Here is a 24,407-nt window from a genome sequence, read left to right as displayed (position 1 = left end):
GGCGGACCATAACATTTCCAAAATATATCCAACACTAGTCACCCACAGTGCATCTACACTGGAGTCCCTTAGAGAAACCTGACTAGCTGATACAGGTCCTATTGGCAATGATGACTGGAGAGAGGCTTTGGAGTCCCCCTGGGGAGCTGCTGTCTCCTCACGCTTGTGTTTTATACAGCTAAAATACCTGCATAGAGCACACTATACCCTGGTGCGGCTTTATAGGACTGGGCCCATTGCCTCCCCAACGTGTCTACGCTACGGGGTGGAGCAAAGCCACTTTTATTCTCACAGTATGGACATGTCTGGCTCTTGACAGGTTCTGGAAGGGCGTACACAGATGCCTAGCTGAGGTGCTGGGGTGGACCATACACAGTACACCATGGCTAGCGTTGTTACACATTGCAGAGGGCATTGGGGGTAAAAGATACAAACACCATCTACTGTTTTTGGGTTTGACCTTGGCCAAAGGAGACATAGCCCGCTCTTGGAAAGCACACTCTCCTCCCCTACTGGGTGTTTGGGAGCGGGGGCTAGCTTTTTTCATGGAGTTGGAGGAGCCTCTATTTAAGGCCCGGGGATGCCCCCAAAAACACACACGCATATGGCAACGCGTTGCAGATTTTAGAGGAATTGTCCTGACCCCACTGACACCACAGCCCACATTGCTGGACCTAGAGGTCCTGCCCCACGTCTAATGTAGTGTCTGCGTGTATTGCCCCTGAGTTGACGAAGGGGATGGATTACCGGGAAGGCAACTGGGGACATGGTTATTTCTTAAGGATATTACTCCTTCTCTCTTTCATCACAGCTTGTTTCCTTTTATTTATTTTCCTTTTTGTTTAGATTGTTAAAATATAAAAGTACAATTTTGCCTATGTATGCAAATACCATATCTTCTCTGTACATGTATAAAACGGCCCGTGGAGCATAATGCTGCCAAAAACCAATACAGTGTGTTCATAAAAAAAAACATGTGATTAGTTAAAAAGCTACAGCTCCTGGTCTTGCTAAAGAACTAATTGCCTCATCCCCAGAAGAGAACATCATTACGCTACTTAAAATATGCAAGTCCCCAGTGCTCTTGCGGTTACACGGATCACTCTCTACTTGAATACATTTCAGGACTCCTTCTTGACCATATATATTCCATCTCGCAGGGGCAGTAGCCCTTTGGAGGCTCCGGGGCCACTGCCTGCAGGACAGGATGGCCAGTGAGCATTCCATGAATGAACAGCGACCATGTGAGCATACAGCAAGGCCTGCCCTGTCTGTAACATTGTAAACCACATGAAAATCCATGCCTCGCATGCATGACCATTTGCACGTAAGTGGTGAACCCTTATAGGTTGAGAAAGCTTTGGGCGTTTGATGAATAAGCTCTTGTGGCAAAGTGGCACATTCAGCTTTGCTTTAATCATGGCACCCAGACTTTTTCGAACTATCCCCAGATGTGACTTGCCACACCATGGAGTACTGAAGAAACACTCGCATTCATATTGAAGGTACCCTGACATCTGAGGCAGCATTTTGGCATGTAAGACCATCAATTCAAATGATGTTTTCATTCCTGCCACAACTTATTTGATGCACAATTAACTGGTTCAGGGATAGTGATGGATATTGTGCCTTGGCAGAGTATTTAAAACGACGTTATTCTGGAAGAGCTGGAACCCATACTCCTAAATTCTTTAGACCAATGGTTCTTTTTAAGCAGCACAAGGGGTAAAGATAAAACTCCTTTTCTGATACCTAAAGTTCAATTTCCACACTTCCAGATAAAATACAGGTTGACAGCCAAATTCATGTTAGTTTGTTTAATTCGAATTTTGAAACAGATTAATATACACCAATCGAAGCATTATGGTGTAAAAAATACAAAGAAAACAGAAGGAAGCTAAATCTCCGAACCCGATTGAGGTGGCACAGCAAAACAAAAAAAAACTAAATCACTGCAATGCATGTTAGCAAACAACAAAAATGCACTTTGGATTGCATCCAGTTTCAGGTAAAAACCCTGCAAATCCCTAGGTATCTCTACACTACCTTAACATGGAAATCCTAGTCTAGAGTAAGTTTAGCAAAACATGGGAAAGAAAGGTGTTAGCCGTTAGAGTAACTCCAACCAGGGTCAAGTAGAATGAAGCCACAAAATCAAAGATGAGGTCTGTACCTCAAGGCATCCTAAAGCGGGGTGTCAGCTATCCCTAACTACATTACAACATTAGCAATCACTGCATTAAGGCACCTCTCATCTATTCCTTGACCTGTCACAATCCCAGATGACGAGGCTCCGCCATATGGGTGGGCTGATGGGATTCATTTCCTTTCATTCATACACATAGAAGATCTGACACATAGCTTCTTTCTGTCTCCTTGCTCAGTCTTCAGTCTTTGATATAGACCACCACTAGTCTTTTTGCTGTGTTGTTATCTCTCATCGTACCACTAGTAAATTTGCATCTCCATCGTCCTCTGGCTTCCTTTCTCCGCCTCCATATCCCCAGGCTGAAATATTTAAGACGTCCATGGTGCCAACTCCTTCTCCCATGAGAACTCGTCCTCCATCCGTTAATGCATTTCTCCTTCTCGGGCCTCTCTATTTACTAGCAGCAATAACTCTCTCTCTCATCTAATGAAGCCTTGTCCACCTCCAGTGGGAACGCAAGATACATGCAACATTCCACAATACAAGCAAAATATGAATTCCAATGTTAGCTGAAAAATACATTAGAGATGCATTTCAGGTCTACAGTTAGGCTAAATAAATTACACACAGGTTCCATTATGTGCACATTTTCCATAAACAAGAAAGAAATCCTTTCAGCATATTTAGGCCCACATGCATCAAGCATTTTTGGAGTCGCAAACGGTGCGATTCCTTAAAATCGGCCGTTTGCGATTCCAAAAATGCTTTTTGAGATGCATCATGCTTTTTTAGAAATCGCAACTTTTTTGCGATTTCTAAAATTGCGATAGCATTTCAGAAATCGCAATTTTGCGATTTCTAAAATGCTATGCATCATTTGATTTCAAATTGCGAAATTTGAAATTGCAAGTGCAAATTACCACGAAGTTGAACCTCGTGGTAATTTGCGAAATTGTTTAAAAAAGCACAAACATGCATTTTTTAAACTGTAAAGTTACAGACACACATCCTTAGGACATGTGTGTATGTAACTTATACTCAAAAGTACATTTCATGGGTGAAGGGGGGGGGTCATTTGGACCCCCCTCTCCACCCTTGAAATGCATTGCTGAATTGCGATTTCAAATTGCGAATTCACAATTCCCATTCATTCCTATGGGCATTTTAGCCCATAGGAATGAATGAGAATTGCGAATTCGCACTTTGCTAATCGCATAATATTTGAGAATCGGTAAAAATTGCGATTTTTACCGATTCTCAAATATTTTGCGAAAATGTACATGCATCCCATTTTGCATTTCCTAATTTGCGATTCCCTAAAAATCGCTAATTAGGAAGTGCAAAATGAAACAATGATGCATGTGGGCCTTAAAGAGTTATGAATGCAAAGTCTTAGCGTACTAAGGGTAATGGGTGTAATATCAAAGTAATCAGTAAACACATGTATGCCCACATGCATCAAGGTAAATTGCATTCACAAATGGTGCGAATCGCAAAATTCGGCCGTTTGCGAATTAAATTTCTTTTTTGGGGATGCATCATGTTTTTTTATTTTTTCGCAATGTAAGGAATCGCAATTATGTTGCGATTTCTTAAATTGCGATTGCATTTAAGAAATCGCAATTTGTGATTTCTTAAATGCAATGCATGAATATTTTTTTTTTGCCAATTCTCAAATAGGAAGAGGTAAATTACCATGAAGTTGAACTTCATGGTAATTTGCTAAAACTTTCAAAAATGCAGAAAAGTGCATTTTTCAAAGTTTCATTTTACACACACACATGCCCTTGAGGCATATGTGTGTGAAAAATGTTCTTAAAGTTAAATTTCAGGGGTGCAGGGGTGGTCCTTGGGAACTCCCCCTGCACCCTTGAAATAGCATTCTCATTTTGCGATTCCTTAATTGCGAATCGCAAAATGAGAATGGCTTCCCATTCATTCCTATGGGCCTCTAGGCCCATAGGAATCAATGGGATGGGATTCCTTAATTGCGATTCGCAAATTGTGTATCGCAATTATGGAAAATTAAGGAATCGCAAAAAATATTGCGATTCCTTAATTTTCGCAATTAAGAAATCGCAAAATTTAACAATGATGTATGTGGCCGTTAGTTTGTTAGCCCTACACACAATACTAATTCACCCCCTTCTCAGTAAATTTCTAAAGTATACACAAAAGTTTGGTTAATCATGAGGATATGTAATCATCATATATTCCTCTTTCTTCATTTCATAATTTAGTCACACAGATTATATGTGACTGCATGCTAACTGTGATTCTACTATACTCCTAATGTCACTTCAAAAAGGGGTCCAAACGAATCTCCTCCAGTTCCACATGGGAACTCCGCTCCACAGCTTCCGCTTAAGCTAGTGTTTTAGCCCTGCTTATATCTGATGAAGGATTGTAAAGAACACACATTAATGCATTTTCCAAATCCGTGTTTTAGCACTTACCTTATCATTGTTTTGCAGATATTTATTCTCTTTGGGAATCTTGCCGCTTTTGAGACAGAAGCCTACCTGTTATGCCTAATTAGTTTCCATATAGATTTCTAATATTGTGTCAAGATGATTTATCATGTGGACAGTGTGCTTTCCAAGTCAGCTTTATTATACACAATATACACACTAAGGCTTGAAACCTAGTTTTGCACAAGACGCAACATATCAGCAGGGCCGGTTTGGGCACTCAAAGCAGCCCGGGCAATTTTCTCTGACCAGCCCCTGGGGAAGCACTAGCTGGCCCTGGGAGGCTGGAAAACACTTGCTTGCTGCTTTTGCTACTGTGGACCGCTATTGCAGCGCCACTGCAAAATGCTTCCCACACAGCTGCAAAACCGTCCCTCACCCTTCCAGCCTCCCTGGGAAATGCCTGATTCTCGCTATGGCAGCCTTCCCCTGCATATCAGTGCAAAACTCGATATGGTAGGAGATGAGTTCAGCGCGTGGCTAAATTGCAAACTCTGGGACATAATCTGTCTTTCGGGCTGATCCAGAGAAATCACTTTACATCACTGTGCCTTAATTTCCTTAAATATCACAAAAAGAGAGGTAACTACATTTTAAGGTTACCACTTAGGTAAACACTGTCAGAAACCATATTTCTAGTTCAGGACATTTGACATACTAATACATTTTGGATGTGGTAGTTTTGTGGGCTGCCATTGAACCATAAAACAAGGTGGTAACTTCCCTAAAAGTTATTTAGCTCACAGTGTGCTCTATTCTTGAAAGCTTCGCCCTTATATGATATAATAGTATATAGTATTTACAGTAGTTCTGGTTTAGCTCCTTGCCTTGCCAGGGAGCCAATTAAACCACACCATAGTGATGTGTGAAGGGCGGTATGCTGCATAAGCATGTACATCTGCACAACAGTGGTGTGGGATGTGAGCAGTGGGGTGCAGATACGATTGCTGCACCCTACACTGTTTGCAGGTATGTAAAATGCCACTTTTCTCTCCCTTCACTTCCCACGTGTGTGCTAGGGAGCCTTACTCCAGGCTCCGAATCGGCGCTGTGTCCGCAGGAGGGTGAAAATCCAGTGAATGGCAGAGTCATGGCAGCCAGGGGTTCCCTGAGCTCAGGGTAACAAATGTGAGATTGTTTACCCGTTCATGCCCAGTGGCATCGTAGGAACGACCCTTTGTACCATCCTTTGCTGATCCGCACCCTCTGCTTGCTAGGGTGGGCCTAGGAGCGGAAACAACAAAAAGGAAACAGAGCTCTTGCAGTAGGGTGACCAGGTGTCCCGGATTTGCCAGGACAGTCCCGGGGTTTCGCCAACTGTCCCGGCAGATTTCCGCAATTTGGCTCATGTCCCGTGTTTTAGAGGGGGGCAACTGAAAGCAGTGAGGGGCACTTTTTAGGTGTTCTAAAGCTGCGCTAGTTAGCAACTGTTATATGTAAGCAATGTAAATAACATGTATGAATCTGGTTTTAAAAATAGCATTTTATTTTCTGCATGCCTCTTGTGTATTCCTATGTTGATAAGAGCTGTCATTCTGCGCTGCTCCATTGATGTAGAATTGCAGTCCTTCTTCTATTTTTGCAAAATGTCCCAGTTTTTGGTTCTCAAGATCTGGTCACCTTATCTTGCAGCCCTCTTCTCTTAGGTAAGGGGTAGCAAGGTCAGCACCTGGTGCTCCAGGGGACATGGCAGCCATAGCAACCACTGGTCCTAATTGGCACCTGAACTGGGGTGGCGTGGTGAGCAAAATAACGATGGATTAAACGCAGATCTGTGACTGGGGGTGAATGTTTTGCCAATGTGCAAAATTCAGTCTTTCACCTTGTGTGTTTTGCTGTTCGCCCTATGTAGGAAGGGTATGCCCAGATGTGGGTCCCGTGCTTACTACGCCACTGGAGTCAAGCTATCCTGGCTGATGACGGCTGATAACCAGAAACCGGTCCTAGGATGCTTGATTCTGGTCCAGGGAAGACATGGCTTGGCAGTTCGGGCTGGACTGTTCCCATGAGGCACAGGGTCAAGACTGATTTGCATATGGCCATGTCTGAACTGCGGTGGTGTGGTGAGCAAAATAACCATGGATTAAACCCAGATCTGTGGCTGGGGTTGAATGTTTTGCCAATGTGCAACATTCCGTCCATCACCCTGTGTGTTTTGCTGTTCGCCCTATTTGGGAAGGGTATGCCCAGTCATGGGTCCCGTGCTCACTATGCCACTGGAGTCAAGCTATCCTGGCTGATGACGGCTGATAGCCAGAAACCAGACCTAGGGTGCTTGATTCTGGTCCAGGGAAGACATGGCTTGGCAGTTCGGGCTGGACTGTTCCGATGAGGCACAGGGTCAAGACTGATTTGCATATGGCCATGTCTGAACTGGGGTGGTGTGGGGAGCAAAATAACCATGGATTAAACCCAGATCTGTGGCTGGGGGTGAATGTTTTGCCAATGTGCAACATTCCATCCATCACCTTGTGTGTTTTGCTGTTCGCCCTATGTGGGAAGGGTATGCCCAGTTATGGGTCCTGTGCTCACTATGCCACTGGAGTCAAGCTATCCTGGCTGATGACGGTTGATAGCCAGAAACCGGACCTAGGATGCTTGATTCCGGTCCAGGGAAGACATGGCTTGGCAGTTCGGGTTGGACTGTTCCCATGAGGCACAGCGTCAAGAATGATTTGCATATGGCCATGTTTGAACTGGGGTGGCGTGGTGAGCAAAATAACCATGGATTAAACCCAGATCTGTGGCTGGGGTTGAATGTTTTGCCAATGTGCAACATTCCGTCCATCACCCTGTGTGTTTTGCTGTTCTCCCTATTTGGGAAGGGTATGCCCACTCATGGGTCCCGTGCTCACTACGCCACTGGAGTCAAGCTATCCTGGCTGATGACGGCTGATAGCCAGAAACCGGAGCTAGGGTGCTTGATTCTGGTCCAGGGAAGACATGGCTTGGCAGTTCGGGCTGGACTGTTCCGATGAGGCACAGGGTCAAGACTGATTTGCATATGGCCATGTCTGAACTGGGGTGGTGTGGGGAGCAAAATAACCATGGATTAAACCCAGATCTGTGGCTGAGGGTGAATGTTTTGCCAATGTGCAACATTCCGTCCATCACCTTGTGTGTTTTGCTGTTCGCCCTATGTGGGAAGGGTATGCCCAGACATGGGTCCTGTGCTCAGTACGCCACTGGAGTCAAGCTATCCTGGCTGATGACGCATGATAGCCAGTAACCAGTTCTAGGATGCTTGATTCCGGTCCAGGGAAGACATGGCTTGGCAGTTCGGGCTGGACTGTTCCCATGAGGCACAGAGTCAAGACTGATTTGCATATGGCCATGTCCGAACTGGGGTGGCGTGGTGAGCAAAATAACGATGGATTAAACCCAGATGTGTGACTGGGGGTGAATGTTTTGCCAATGTGCAACATTCAGTCCATCACCTTGTGTGTTTTCCTAATTGGCATCTATCAGGAAGAGGAGGTCCAGACTGAGGGCCAGAGAGTTCACATTGTACCTGGAAGACATTGGAATGAATGCTGCAGGCACATATAGTATATTTAAGCAACATTGGTCCTTAATTTATAGCATTCAAACATTGGGATGCAAATTATAGACAAGAATCTGTACTATAAGAAAGGTGTCCAGCCGGACACTGATTTAATCAATGTAAATGTATAATCAAATATATATAAACAAAACATTAATACAGTGAGATACAATCCTGTATCCAATACATATAACACATACAAAAAAACAAAGGTTACAGAAAATTACAGGCAATTAAATAGGGGGAGGCGCTAGTGCTAGATTGGTGATCATCTAGCTGACCTCATGTAGTATACACAATAGGTTATTCAATTAATAATTAGAGTGTCACTACATCAACTGTCGACGGCGTTTCAATCCTACAAATAATAAGGGATCATCATCAGGACTAGAATTAATTGCCAGAACACAAAATGCCTGTGGAAACGGGAGGCAAAAGAACAAGGGACAGGTATAAGCCCTTTGGCCTGCATGATAGTGCATTTCTTATAGACCATGCCGTACTTAGCGTGAAGACCTTCCAAACGTGAGTGAAGTGCTCTTGTGACACTCAATCTTAGGCGCAACATGTGGAATTGTGAACAATGGGGGTGCAATCCTAATCAGAGAGGGACAAGGGGATGAGGTAGGCTTACCCATGGGGTTTTTTTGGCGGGAATTCCACGATAGTAGGTGAGTAGGTAATACAGCCATTTCCTTCCTTGACCTAACCGTTTACCACTTTGAAGGTTGTCTCCATACCAAACTATACCGTAAACCCACAGAACGCAATACATTGCTGAGCTGCACCAGTAACCACCCCAGAGCTTTGAGAGACTCCTTACCTTATTCCCAATTCCTGAAAATTAGGAGGAATTGCTATGCCAAGGAGCACTACTTCCAGGAGGCCTCTGTTCTATTTACAAAACTCAAAGACAGAGGGTACCCCAATAAAATAGTACGGAGGGCCGCCAAAAGGACATGGTATTGTCCTAGAGAGGGGCTTCTTTGTCCTAAACAAAAAGACAACATCTCTAAAATTGCTTGTGTTACAACCTTTTCTCCTGCGTCTAACGCCCTAAGGAAATCCATTCTAAAACATTGGCCACTGCTAAATGCTGGTACCCTAAAGATTGACCGGCCAGTTTTTGCATTAAAAAAAAGCTCGAACCTCAAAGACCATTTAGTGAGGGCAGCTCTTTCCAGCCACCCGCAGCGTCTAACTCTAGACTCACATTGGACCCCGACACCACTTGTAGGACATGCAAAATGTGGCACGTGCAATGTGTGTGATTACACTATGGAAGGCAAATCCTTCATTTTTAACAATATACAAATCAAATGTCAATCTTTCACTAACTGCAATACCAGTGATGTTATTTACTTGATTAAATGCCCATGCCCTTGTGTATACATTTGTCAGACCCAACAGAAAATCAAGACAAGGATTGGACAACACCGCAGCAGGATACGCTGTAAAACCCCGCATGCCCCCTTGGTGGATCATTACATGAAGGAAGGCCATTCTGAAAATGACATTAAATGGTCGGTTCTCAAGGCCTTAAAACTACCACCGCATGGAGGTGACATGTCTCTTTTTCTTAATAAAGAGGAACTCAAAATGATCATCCTTTTGGACAGCATTAGGAAAGGTCTCAACTGAACGGAAGACTGGACTTCCCTTCCGTAAAGTTCCAATGTCATGTTCTAATTCTGTATTTGCCTCAATTGTTCGCTGTAGATATGTATATTATTCTCCTCATGTCACTCTAACTTCACAGTTTCACTAATTTTAACTGCACTGGTTTTTAATAAGTTTTTTTAATTTTTATAAAGTCTTATCATGGTCGCGCTTAATGCACTCATGCCACCTTATCATTATTGCAGCTCATAAACTAAGCCCTTCACACACCCCCTTCAGCAAGTCTTGCTAGTTCCCTTTCTAATCTTGCCATCACTGAAGTAGCGGAATTGGGTTTGTCCGTATTGACAGTTGCCTGAGTGTCACCTCAAATTGCCCTATCTGAGCTATTCACAATCATGGGCTGATAGTAGTCAATCATATCCCTGTACACTTACGTTTTCCCATCCAACATGGCCACCAAAGCGTGCCATGACGCCGTCGTGCACGCAACGCCACAACCAACATGGCGTTTCCTGGCTCAGACGCTATTTAGCCTCAACACGAGTGCCAGCCAGGTTCCTGCATCGTGCCATCGAGCCGAGTTGCACTATTATGATGTCCGATTCCGGACATTAAGGCAAACGGCTGCCCTTGCGATCCCCTCTCCAGCTACTTTTTATTGGAACTCGCCAACCTTCCGTAATTTCCTACAGGTTCTCGCATCCGAGCCCCTGGACTTCAGCGCTAACACCGCGCCTTCCAACCGGCCAGCAATTTCAATTGAAATCGCCGGTATGTACTGTGGTTGGTCCTTGATTGTATCACTACACCTAATTCCTTAATTCCAAGGCTTAATCCAGGTTCTGTAACCTGCAGGTAATCTCTCCTTCCAAAAGCCGCTCCCCGCACAGGGTGCCAATTAACGGCGTTACCCTTCACGCCGCAACAAGGTCAAATTATCCGCTTATCACTGAGTTGGATTATTTGTACTCGGTCCCCTACAGCTTCTCTAATGTTAACATCAATTCCACAGCCTCCTGAAAAGATTTACACCTTGACACCATCCCAGGACTTCCCTGGTTGCCACTTATCCCTTATCCCCGGGACAAGTCCACTACCTTAAGGTAACAGTTAGTGTAACTACAGCTATTAATGCCCCCTCTCTTACAACAGTTACAGCAATTCTTGTCCTCCCATAGCTCCTGATGCCCCGAATCCCCCCCTGAGACGGTCTTGATTGTATTACCTGCTCACCTGCTATCGTGGAATTCCCGCCAAAAAACCCCCATGGGTAAGCCAGGCTCACATGCATCCCTACCTCATCCCCTTGTCCCTCTCTGATTAGGATTGCACCCCCATTGTTCACAATTCCACATGTTGCACCTAAGATTGAGTGTCACAAGATCACTTCACTCACGTTTGGAAGGTCTTCGCGCTAAGTACGGCATGGTCTATAAGAAATGCACTATCATGCAGGCCAAAGGGCTTAAACCTGTCCCTTGTTTTTTTGCCACCCGTTTCCACAGGCATTTTGTGTTCTGGCAATTAATTCTAGTCCTGATGATGATCCCTTATTATTTGTAGGATCGAAACGCCGTCGACAGTTGATGTAGTGACACTCTAATTATTAATTGAATAACCTGTTGTGTATACTACATGAGGTCAGCTAGATGATCACCAATCTAGTACTAGCGCCTCCCCCTATTTAATTGCCTGTAATTTTCTGTAACCTTTCTTTTTTGTATGTGTTATATGTATTGGATACAGGATTGTATCCCACTGTATTCATGTTTTATTTATATATATTTGATTATACATTTACATTGATTAAATCAGTGTACGGCTGGACACCTTTCTTATAGTACAGATTCCTGTCTATAATTTGCATCCCAATGTTTGAATGCTATAAATTAAGGACCAATGTTGCTTAAATAGATTATGACCCAAGGTCCTTGATTACCTTACGGGTTCCCTTGTTGTTTCTATACTGCAGGCACATATAGGGCAGGGTAACCTCCTGTGTGAAATAGGTTCAACCGGTCCTGGCATTAGGTGGGAACCAGTCATAGTCCTTCTCAGAGTCCCAATCTTGAGACTGGATCAACCCTAGCGAATTATCAACTGTATCCCAGTGCATGGTCCTGACATCAGGAGAGATACAGCTGCACCAGGACATTCAGGGACTTATGTACAAGCCCTTGCGCCTGACGCACCAGCGGCGGAAAGGGCATGGAAATAGCCCCTCAGTGCGCACTTCCTGCTCTAGAGCAGTAGCCAGCAGGAGATGCATGCTCCTTTTTCCATTCAAGCATGGCCTAGCTACAAATGCCTCATTTCATTGACAATCACTCATTCCTTTGGTTCAAATTCAGTCCTGGTTAAGAGCAGGTGGACAATTGACCCCTTTCCTTGAGAATCACCTTTAAGATGCTCACCCACGCACACAAGGCCCTCCACGGCACCGGACCAGCATACCTGAACAGCCAACTCAAATTCCACGCACCCCAAAGGAGCCTACGATCAGCCCAGCTTTCCTACGCCGTGGTCCCCCGCACCAGAAAGACCAGATCGGGAGGCCGCTCCTTCTCCTTCCTCGTGGCCAAAGCATGGAACGCCCTTCCGCTCCACCTCAGACAGACAACATTGCTCCCCATCTTCGCAAGAAACCTCAAAACCTGGCTCTTCGACAGACCCCCTCCGTGATGGAATGGAACCTGCACCCCCCCACCCCTAGCGCCTTGAGACCCTTACGGGTGAGTAGTCGCGCTTTAACAAACTCCTGATTGATTGGTTGATTGCAATAGAAGGCAGTTGTTTGCAGCAGATGCACAACTCAATGAGCTATTTTACCAGGAATTAAACTTGTGACCTGATGGTTAGAAAAAAATCTCTCCAACACAAGCATTAATCCTCAGAGCTATTTTAGGTCAATTAGAAATCTGTGCCAAGCACAGATATGCAATGCTGTGCAGCAGGCACCAAACCCACTGATCTAAACGATGGCAATTTAAAAGTTTGTCCACATATTTCTCGCCGATCGCTCCAGAAAGTGCCCTAGTCACCTGGGTAATCCTTTCAGTATTTTACTGGAGATTCTTACCTTGAAGGCTCCGGGAGATACATGGATCTCTGCAGCCCGCGCCTTGTCCACCTTCGCTATCCTAAAGCAGGGTTCACCAAAGTCGGTCCCCGAGGGCCGTATTAATACCAGATTTTTGCATATCACATTTAGATAAATGAAGGTATCTTAAAAATCGGGCATGGATCCGGCCACCCAAGATCGACTTTGGAGAACCCTGTCCTAAAATACAGTCTGTTGTGGCAAATGTAGTGAGCCAGAGCAAATTTGCTGTCTTATTTTTCCAGGATGCTGCTGTAGTTCCTGTTGTAGATGCAAAGCAATGTCACAGGGAGAGCTGTGGGGGGGGGGAGTGGTCAGCAATTTGGTCAGTACAATTACTGAACGGACTTACTCCTTACTACAATCTATACTACTATAATAAAGGAAGAACTTTGAGGCTTTGAGGCGGGTAAACTCAGGAACCACAGCGCCAATCCATACACCCGATACACCGTTGTAATCGTCAGGGTGTGCAGATGGTTATAGGCTATATAAATTAAAAAAAAAACGTTATTTAAAAAATGTACATAAAAAAAAGTAGTCCCCCCGAAGTAGCGCCTGCCGCGACGTGCGTGCTCACGTCAGGAGTGCGTCCAGGAGCGTGACAAGGAGCAGTGGACATGGCGCGGGGGAGGAGCGGTGACATGAGGAGCAGCGGACAGGCCGGAGGAGCGGTGAGGTGACGAGCAGCGGGCAGGCGGGAGGAGCGGTGACCAGCGGCAGTGAGGAGCGAGGAGCGGCGGACCGGTAAACTGAGGAGCGCGGGGGAGGAGCGGCAGCTGAGGTAAGGGGACCCACGGACAATGACGGGGCAGGCGGGGGTCGGGGCAGGCGTGGGATGGGCCGGGCGGGGGCCCGGGCCTCTGGATATTGTCGGGGCAGGCGGGGGTCGGGGAAGCCTGATTGCTCCCGGACAAGGTCGGGACGGGCTGCTATTCAACAATACAAGAGCACTTGGTTAAAATTAATTATTTGTTTAATTTTCCCTCGTGGTCGTCTGTCGAATCCCTCCCCTTCCCCAACCCCGCCCCACCGCTCTTACCAGGGCCGCACTGGGAACCAAATCCGACCCCGGCAAAGTGCTTATCCAGCCCCCCCCCCCCCCCCCCTTCCTCCCGGGGGTTGGGGGTGCCGCCGAGCTTTTTGCTGGGGCCGGATTTCGGCCGGTTTTGTTGCAGGGCCGATTTTGCAGCAATGCTGCAAACTCGCTCTTTAACAAAATCGGCCCCTTGGGGCTCAATACTGGCCCCCACCCCTGCGGTACACCGGGGGATTGCCTGATGCCCGCTACGGCCAGTCCGGCCCTGGCTCTTACCAGCATGGGCTCATATCAACCACTGTGTTGCTATCACATATGTTCTGGCTGTAGCTAAAGCGGTTTTGAGAAAGACCTAAAAGCAGTATCAAACAAACCGCACCTGCACATTTCATTACTTTTATTAAGGTATTCATACCACTTGGTGGGTACACTCTGCACCACTTTCTAAAGCGTATTGTTTTCAGCATCAGAGCTTCTCTAAGTGAGAAAAGCTCTCAGCCATGAAACCCTGGCCTGGGAGATTGACTAAAACGCTAAACGTGCTCGAAACACACACAGCCTCCATTTACAGAAACAAGAGTATAATTACCTCGACACTCTCCATTGAGTATTCACGTAAACCTTGATAAAGCCCAACTGTGTCATCCTTTGCACGGCAGGGAAAACATGCATTGGTTGTTCCCTTATCATTACAAGAAATTCAACAAGCCTGAATTACCATGAAATGCAACAGTAAGCTCAGGAATGAACCACACTTTATTACAGAAATTGCTATCCTCATGTTTAAAAGGAACTCAATTTAGAAAGTAATTAAAGGAAACAAAGAAGGAGGCTTAAAAAAACTCAATACCAAGCATTTAATGGACAAAAAAGAAATTCTTTTGGCCTTGATTCGAGTTTGCAAGGTAATGGGTAACTGTAAATGTGCATGGAATTTTACTATTATCATGCAGTAATTTCACACCAATACTCTGCAAATACAAGTTAAGCCCTGTGAATGGGGAATTACCTCTATGTCCCTCGTCCTTGACCCAGTCATGAACCATATGAGGTAGTGTCCAATCACAGACAGAAACAAAACAGGAAATGCTTGCTAACCCCACCCACCAGCTAAGGGCTATAAGTACACTAGCTTTACCATGGTACATTCGTTTTTTTTCCTTCCTGCCTGCGACTGGATATGGGGAACTTCGCCGTGACTGTTGGGCTTTGGCCTCCATCAAAAGTTCCACAGGGTTAGCTTCCTCTGTTGAGCTCGGTGGAGCACTTGCGACCTACGAGGGAACATCAGGGTCAAGACGTGTGTTATGGCCTTCTTTTTGACCTGATTTGCTACAGGCAAGTCATGCAAACTGGCATGACTGTTGCAGCGCACTGGGCCGCCGAGATCACTGTTGTGAATCTCAGCAGCAGCATGGATTCATGTCTCGAGCCCTACTCCACTATGGAGAGTAGGAGCTTGTCAGCAGCGTCATTTGGACCAGTGAGCTTCTGTGATGTGAGCTCGGCGGCCATATTTTGTCAGCATACTAAGATTGAAAGTAACGGGCCACAGAACACCTGCTGTAAGCTCTCGACAGCTGCATATGATACAACGTGTGCAGTGATAAAACAAGCAGCCGAGCTCTGGCAGCATGTTTTGGGGCAATTCAGTGAGCAGCTGCTGGAGCAGCGTTGTGCTTGAGAATGCAGCAGGGAAAGCGAAAGAGGGCTGGGAGCTGGCCGCGCACTCCGGTTCTAGAAGCAGGGTGTTTACTTCCGCATACCAGGAAATACCAAGCTGCAACTGACAGCATGATTTGTATAATAGCTGTCAATCGCATGCGCATACTGGTTGAAAGGGGATTGATCTACATGTTCTCATCATACAGAATACAGGTTTAGTGCACCTCAAGCTGCATGTTAGACCTGGCATCAATGCCGTGTTTTCCCCTGTCTTTTTACCTCTACCGCCTGTATTTTTCATTTTTGCTGGTTTGTGACTCTAGGCACTTTACCACTGCTGATCAGTGCTAAAGTGCAACTGCTCCCTGTGTAAATTTTTATTATGATTGGTTATCCATGATTGGCATATTTGATGTACTGGTAAGTACCAGTAAAGTTCACTGTGTGTGCCCAGGGCCTGTCAATCAAATGACACCAGTGGCCTACAGCACTGGTTGTCCAACCACATGAGTAGCCCTGCAAACTTGTCTCTGACTTGCCATTGCAGTGTCTGTGAGTGCAGTTTTAAACTGCCATGTCGACTTGGTAAGTGCAACCACTTGTGAGGCCCAACCCTTCCCTTTTACTACATTTAAAGCACCCCTACAGTAGGCTCAAGGTACCCTCCTGGGCAGGGTCTAGTCTATGTGGAAGGTAGGACGTGTACTGGTGTGTTTTACTTGTACTGGTAGTGAAATACTGACAATTTCGTTTTTCACTATTACCAGGACTAGCTCTCCCACAGGTTAGCATTGGAGCTGCCTTTTAACATTTTACAAGTGTACGTTTCAATTGGGAAGAGCGAGAGATTTGCAGTTTGGGCTCCCTGAGGTCAGAATTTAAAAATATATCTTTCAGTGAAGTTGGGCTTTAAACTGTCTTTGAAATTGCCACTTTTAAAAAGTACAAGAAAGTGAACGCAGCAAGTGCACTCAAGAAACTAATTCAAACAATCCGCATCAAAAGTACAAATCTCAATTTAAATGTTTGCAAACAAAATAGTGTGTGTACCAGATGAGGGATTCTGCAGACCACCTGATTCAAAATGAAAGAAAAATCCCTGGAAGTGTATCCAGGTTGACCCGGGGCACTACAAGTGTGTCACATAATAGCGTACAACAACAATCATACAAGCATCAATGACATCTATAGATTATATTACAGTAATTCCAATGTAATCAATTACAGTATGCAATGAATTCAAAGCATTCAGAAAATGTTCTCCAAAAACAAAGATAATTTTGAATCTGTGTATTTTATTCAAAAGTCCTGGCAGATCAAATCCAAAGTGAAATGAATGATGCAGCTTAAATTCAGCATGCAGAAACAAGCTTCAAATTTCCCATTGTATTTCGGGCTATTAATGGGAGCCCTTCATCAGGGGAATCTGTAACAAGTAAATCAATAATTGTAAAAAAACAAAAACGGTACAATCACAGTCATGAATACAAACTGATATTGAACTCAAAAATAAGTGACTCAAGAGCACCAATTCCCCGACTCCATGTTTACAAAAGTGATGATAAAAAGCATGTGGACAGAACCAACATCCAAGATTTAACGCTCCGATGGTACCAAGTGTGAAAGATAAGTGAAGATATGATGAAAACATGCAGCCAAAAACAACAAGATCCAAATACCTGAAAGGAATCATGTCACGCTAATTTATTTGGGTTAGGAATTTTGTTTTCTTCACATCATTGCTTTGCGCATTATTTAGGTTGTGACCAAGCCCACTTTGTTAATTTTAGCGTTCTTCGTTTTTTTCCATGAAACAACAAAAGAGAGATGCCAGTACTGATAATTTTGTTCTCAAACCCTTTTATCAACCAGAAAAAAGTGTACTTCAAGACTGGGAAGTGCTATTAAATAGCCGTTTTATTCTCAAAATTTCATAAGAAAGGTACAATAATTTTAGATTTTGTTAAATATGGCAAACACCAAAGAAATTTTTGTGACAAGGAAATGAAATAAGGACACAGCACAAGATAAAAATATCAAACAACCAGTCATAAATCAACCATATCACAGTCATACCACAGACATTCATACATTCATACAGGAATACTTCACAAAAACTGGAGAATTGATACACCAGTAGCGGAAGTAATAGGTCTGCTGTGAATCTCTGAAGAATTCAATTTCAAAATAATACACTCCTTTAGATCAAAAAACAAATCAATTATGCTTCTTGTCTGCCTTTGGTTGATCTGGTGCAAGAGTGCACTAGTCTTGACAATTATACACTCACTTTTGTAAATATTTAGAAATAATTGATTTGTTTTTTGATCTAAAGGAGTGTATTATTTTGAAATTGAATTCTTCAGAGATTCACAGCAGACCTATTACTTCCCCCACTGGTGTATCAATTCTCCAGTTTGTGTGAAGGTTCCCTGTATGAATGTCTGTGGTATGACTGTGATATGGTTGATTTATGACTGGTTGTTTGATATTTTTATCTTGTGCTGTGTCCTTATTTCATTTCCTTGTCACAAAAGTTTCTTTGGTGTTTACCATATTTAACAAGGTCTAAAATTATTGTACCTTTCTTATGAAATGTTGAGAATAAAACGGCTATTTAATAGCACTTTCCAGTCTTGAAGTACACTTTTTTCTGGTTGATAAAAGGGTTTGAGAACGAAATTATCAGTACTGTCATCTCTCTTTTGTTGTTTCATTGATTAGGCTCAGCCTTACTGATTAGATCCAGCCCTAGTTGTTTCTTGTCGTTTTTTTCCAAGCGCATTTTGTACTTCACATGCTTTTGTCTCTCTGGGTGGGAGCGGGTTGTTTTGGTCCCTTTTCTTTGAAACTAGTAATTTGCGCTCAAATGCGTCTCCCAGATACTGTGAGGCTCGTCTCCTTAATCCTCTTTCTATGCGCACTATTTCTGGCACAATCGAGTTATACACTGGAAACTAATGCGGCGCGTGTCTCGCGTCCAGCGTTTTTCACAAGAAGCCCTTTCTAGGCACAGCTTGTGCAGGTCTTTGGTAAGCCCATGGTTTTATGTTGTACATGGTTCATTTCTTCTTTTTCAGCATTTGAGCAGAGTCTATAACGCGGTCACTCTGATTTCAGGTGGTCGTGTTCCTACTGTGCTTGTGTTTCCACTGTCGGACGGTGTTTACTTCTCGATAGAGGCATTACATATTGGAGGTAGATGGCCATTACACTTGTTTTTCAGCTTTTCAGAGTTTGCCTCTTTGTAACAAGATTTTAAGTTAACTCTTGTTGTTTTTGACAGTTTAATTTGATGGTTGCTGTTTACACATTGTACTGAGAAAGGGGGTTCCCAGCAATCAGCAATAAATTAAAACCATTGAATACCAATAGATAAAGAAAAACTTAATTAACCTGCACTGTTGTTTATTCACAATGTAGGCATACGTTAGTCATCCTCAATTTAGATACACAATCACAAAATGCATAGTGCCCCAGGAAGGGAGGGAGGTGATATAGTGCAAGGTAGTGTGGGTATAGGATAGTGACAATAAAAAGCAGCCAAATGGCCTCACTGTACTATGTATCAAAATCAGACATAGACAAAGAAAAAGACCGTTGGTTCAGTACATCATTAGGTAAAGGTCATGCTCCACATATCATATTGAATGACTAAATGATGGGGTGAAGCTGATTAAACATAAAAGCTGTCGACGTTTCGACCCTCTAGTAATTGCAGGCGTTAGTTGTAACCTTGCTTCGGGGTCTTCATCAGGACGGGGACGGGGCAGGCAACCATGGGTTGCTCGTCTCCAAGATGGAAGTTGGAATTGAGAATACTTTCATAAGAAGAATTACTTCAGGTCATAATATATTTATGTAAGGCGGCGCTCGAGTAGGAGTTGGATGGGATGGGCACTCAAGTTTGTGGCAGAGTTTGATGTTCCCGTGACGCGTTGTCACAACGTCGGGATTTAACCGTCGGGGGCAGAGTGAATCTGTCTGTATGCCGACTTGCGTTCGGCAATGGGACCGCCATTTCTGCTTGTTTCTGCATGCTGAATTTAGGCTACATCATTCATTTCACTTTGGATTTGATCTGCCAGGACGTTTGAATAAAATACGCAGATCCAAAATTATCTTTGTTTTTGAAGAACATTTTCTGAACGCTATGGATTAATTGTATACTGTAATTGATTACTTTGGAATTACTGTATTATAATCTATAGAAGTCATTGTTGCTTGTATGACTGAGGTTGTACACTATTATGTGACACACGTGTAGTGCACCGGGTCAACCTGGATACACTTCCAGGTATTTTTTTTTTCACTTTTAGAAAGTGGGCATTTTCTTGATTTACCATCCTGTGCATCTGCCTGCCTGCCTGCCTGCGGACTCAACATCTGGTTTAGACTGACAGCTGGGTTTTTTGTGCATTCACTCTTGACAGTCACACAAAGGGAGCTGAGGTGTGCCCTGCATATCCTGATGGCCCATCATCAGGCTGATGGGACTTCCTGAGCTAGAGTGGTGGGAAGAGGTGTCACTGACACCTGAATGGGGCTGTGCCTTGCCTCTCACAATACTGTCTCTGCTACACTGAAGTGTGTCTGGAGCCAAGGGAGGAAAAAGTAAGATCTGGTGGACAACAAAGACTCCTTTGAAGTACTCCTACTTCAAAAGCTAAAAGTGGTATAAGTATTGGAGCTGTAACCCCACAGTTTTAGAACACTTCTGGATTGAGGACACTGCCAAGAAGAAGAGCTGATGAGTTGTTGGAAAGTGTACTCCTCCTTTGCTCTGTGTTACTTTGCTGGGTTGGCCTGCAGTTACTGCTTCTGTCCCTGGGCAGTGAAAGAAGTGGACTTTGCTTTTAACTCCTGCTTTTCCAAAGCTCTCCAAGGGCTTGTGTGTGCTTGCCTCCTAATGAAATTCTAAGGGCCATCAAAGACTTCACCTGCAGCATCTCTGAACTTCACTGCTGGGAGTTTTGTGCTGCCAAGTGGTGCCAATTCCAGTTCTAGGCCCTTGGATGTTGTTCCTGCTGCAAAAGCTTGCAAAATTGATGCATTGACCTTCCAGCACTTGCTTTTCCGATGCAACACAGGGGTGCGAGAGAAGTTTCCAGACACCTCTGCTCTGCGGCTAAAGAAACCATCTAAGCGCCTGTTTGTGGCTTCTGAAGAACCGCCATAGCCTGAGTTCAGTGCACTATGTCTCCAAAGTCCGAGACCACCGCACTGACTTCGACACAGGCCCTGCTGTGTGAATAAAAGAATTGATGCATCACCGGTCCGCGGCTGAAAGAATCAATTCAGCGCCTATTTGCCGCAGCACATCTGGATTTCCACATATTGCACATGTACGCCAAGTGTTCCACCGCATCACCCGCAGACCATAACATCTTTGGATTTCGACGCATCATTTCTTGTTTCAGTCCGAAACTGACAACACTTCTCCTGCATGCAGCAGAACTGACTCATCGCTTCCCCATGGACTCAAGAACCGACGTTTTGCAGTGTTTTTTATGCTTTCCTTCACTTAAGTTGTTTTTCTGTGCAGATTTTGACGCACCAAAGGTACTTTGTGTAAAAGCACTTCATCCATAGAGTTCTATAGACAGAATTGCTTACACCTTTAAAGGTGATATTTTGGGGGGCGTGGCCAAGATGGCAAGGTGAGCGGTCGCACTCTCCGCAAGCTCCCACGAACCTGGGCCCCTAGACCATGATTTCTTGCAGATCTCCCCCCGGTCTGCTGGTGAACTGCACCGGAGGTGGTGGAGCGTCCGCCGGTTCATCCCGGAGCACTGAACGACCCCGGAGAACGCAGCGGCAGAGCCCAAAAAGCGACCGAAGGCAGAGGCGGCGCGGAGGAGGGGCCGAGAACCGGGACCCGCAGTGGACGTGGAGGCATAGAGACCGGCCTGGGGCGGAACAGAGCGGCGCAGATCACCCAACAGTAGGAGCAAGGCCTTAAGGGAGTCGCTGGCGGAGCCCAGCGGTGAGGGGACACCCGGAAACGGACGGCGGCAGTGCCGGAGCACGTGACCCTGCATTGTGCCCCTACGCAAGGCCAGGGACGCGGCCTACTGGCGGGACAGCTCGAACCTCTGAAGGATACCGGGCGGCAGCAGGCCTCGCTGATGGCATGGTGAAGGCGAGTAGCCGGCAGCGGTGAGGACAACAGCGGAGGGCAGGGCCCCTGGTGTGATACCGGATCGCCACCGAAGTGAGGAGTTGGGCCTGGGTCGGCCTCGCCGGGGGAACACGGCCTTATCAGCGAACGGCCCGGAGGACGACCGTCCTCCGCAGCGGAGGACCCAGGTGTAGGCCGAACCCCCATGTATCCAACTAGACCCCTGGTGGTGGAGAAGCACAGTAGCGGTCCGCCGACGCAGCCCGAGGCCTGAGAGAGGGCCTATCAGACATTGCCAGCTGAAAAGTTGCGGGCCAGATCAGGCCAGGGAGGCCTATAGGTCGCGGGAAAGGCCGGAGAAGGATTGCAGCCGGGCCAGTGAGACATTAGGCGCTAGAGAAGGGGCCTTCCCAATAGTAGCGTATACCCGATGAACCGGGAGCCCGGCGGGACAGCGACAGCAGTGAGTGCTAAGTGGGCGGTGACGAGGCCCAGACGCACTAACTGGGAAGAGCTCTAACACAGCCGATCTGAGGCTGGTGATGGCCGCCGACCTGTGACTGGGTGCAAGGAGTGACCTGAAGGATCTGAGGCAGAGAAGGACGGACCGCTGTACCCATCGAAGGAGGTAGGCCAAGCCTTAGCAACAGAAGGGGTGGACTCCCCGGGTAGGTTGCGGTCCCTGAACTCTGCTGACCATTGAAGCGGACCGAAAGCACGACAGGACTCTAGCCAAGAGGCTCCCGCCTATACGATGGCTGGCAACAGAGGGGGCAAGAAGGGGGAGCGGACACTGCCGGAAATGCTGAACAGGGGCCCAGCGAAACAGGACAAGGGGCAGCACTCGCCGGGCCCCTCGAGAGGCTCGCAAGAGGCGAGCGGAGGGGAACCACCGGTCACCAGATCCTTCCTGGAATCTCTTTACAGTTCTCTGCGGGATGACTTCCAGACGCTGAAGCAGGAAGTGGCCGGAGAAATTCGTGAGGTACGGAGAGAGGTCGATAGCCGTGGTGAAAGGGTGGCTACCATGTTAGGAGCGGGGCACACGAGGGATGAAGAAATCGTGCAGCTGCAGCAGGAGGTGCTACGCTTGAGGGATCAACAACTTGACCTTCAGGCGCACAATGAAGACCTCGAAAACCGGTCCCGCCGGAACAACATCCGGGTCCGGGGGGTGCCTCCTAAAGAAGAGGGTGAGGACACTGCTGGGTACCTGCAGGCCCTGTTCAGGGAGGGACTAGGTGAGCTGGAGGACTTCCCTATCAGAATTGACAGGGCGCATAGAGTGGGCCTGACGCGTCGGGCTTCGGCGCCACCGCCTGATATCCTGGCTTTCCTACCTGACTTCCCGCTGAAGGAACGGATCCTCCGGGAGGCCCGGAAGCAGCAGTCGTTGCACATCCGAGGGCACCCGGTTGCTCTCTTCCAGGATTTGTCGGCAATCACGCTCCAGAAACGCAAAGCATTTAAAATAGCGACAGACTTTTTGAGAGACCATGGGACGCAATACTCCTGGGGCCACCCTTTCGGCCTCATCTTCTGGTGGAACGGCACCCTGCACCAGCTTCGATCCCTCCAGGATACTTGCGGGGTACTGGGAATCACCGCGACGGACGAAGACGCGCCCACACCACGTCGAAGACGCACCACCAGAGACGGCTGGCAGAGAGTCTCTGAACGTTGGTCCTCCGCATCCTCTGCTCGACCGGACTCACCTACCATCCGAGCGGAAATGGACAACGCAGTGCGGGAGGTGGCCAGGCACACGGCCTCTGGTGATGTTGCGCTGACAGCCTAAGATGACTCTGGGGGGAGATCGACACAGCCTTCTTCACAGTGCAGGTTCAGGGGTTCTGGGGGAGGGGGGGCAGGCGGGAGTGTAGTGGCTAGATGTCCACTTCAGTAATTTACCACAGACTTGTCCCCCAAGGACTGGACTGGGACTATGGGGCTCTGGAATTCGTTGAGGGCACAGGGAGAGGGGGGATATTGGGGTTGTTCTGAGTTGGGGCCAGGGGGGGTGGCCAGGGGGGAGGGGCGGGGGAGTTTTAGTTGGGGATAGGGGAACCGGGGGGGGGGGGAGGGGGGTCGTCCAGTGCACTAAGCAGGTCTCAGCCGCCCTAGAAGCACTCATACGCCTTGTTCCGCTCCGGCTGGAGTTTTACGCTTTTACTTCCATCTTCCCACATGCCACCCACGACCCTTAAGATTGTGACTCTTAATGTCAGGGGCCTAAATAACCTGGTTAAGAGACGGGCGGTGTTGTCTCTATTATAGAGCTCACAGGCGGATATTTGTCTTCTTCAAGAAACCCACTTGCTGCCCCGTGACTGCCATAGGCTGCGCTCCCATAAGTTCCCAACACATTTTTTTTCTTCCAGCAACACTAAGACTGCGGGGGTGGCGATTCTGGTGGCCCGGCATTTCGGGGGGGAAGTCCTCCACAAACATGCAGAACACAAAGGCAGGTTGCTTGCTTACAGGTTTAGGATTGGGGGTGTTGCCTTCATGATTGGGTCCCTGTATAGCCCTAATGAACACCAGGAGTGCTTCTTACGATCAGCACTGGTGGACGTCACTGCCTTGCAGGACAGGCACATTGTCATTGGAGGTGACTTCAATATGGTCTTTGAGTCGGCCCTAGACAGGTCTGCACAACGTTCTCCGCAAGCCGGGGAGTTCTCAGCCGGGTGCA

This window comes from Lissotriton vulgaris, chromosome 9, assembly GCF_964263255.1.
Source record: "Lissotriton vulgaris chromosome 9, aLisVul1.2, whole genome shotgun sequence".
In the NCBI taxonomy this organism is placed as follows: domain Eukaryota; kingdom Metazoa; phylum Chordata; class Amphibia; order Caudata; family Salamandridae; genus Lissotriton; species Lissotriton vulgaris.
This window is presented reverse-complemented; position numbering follows the sequence as displayed.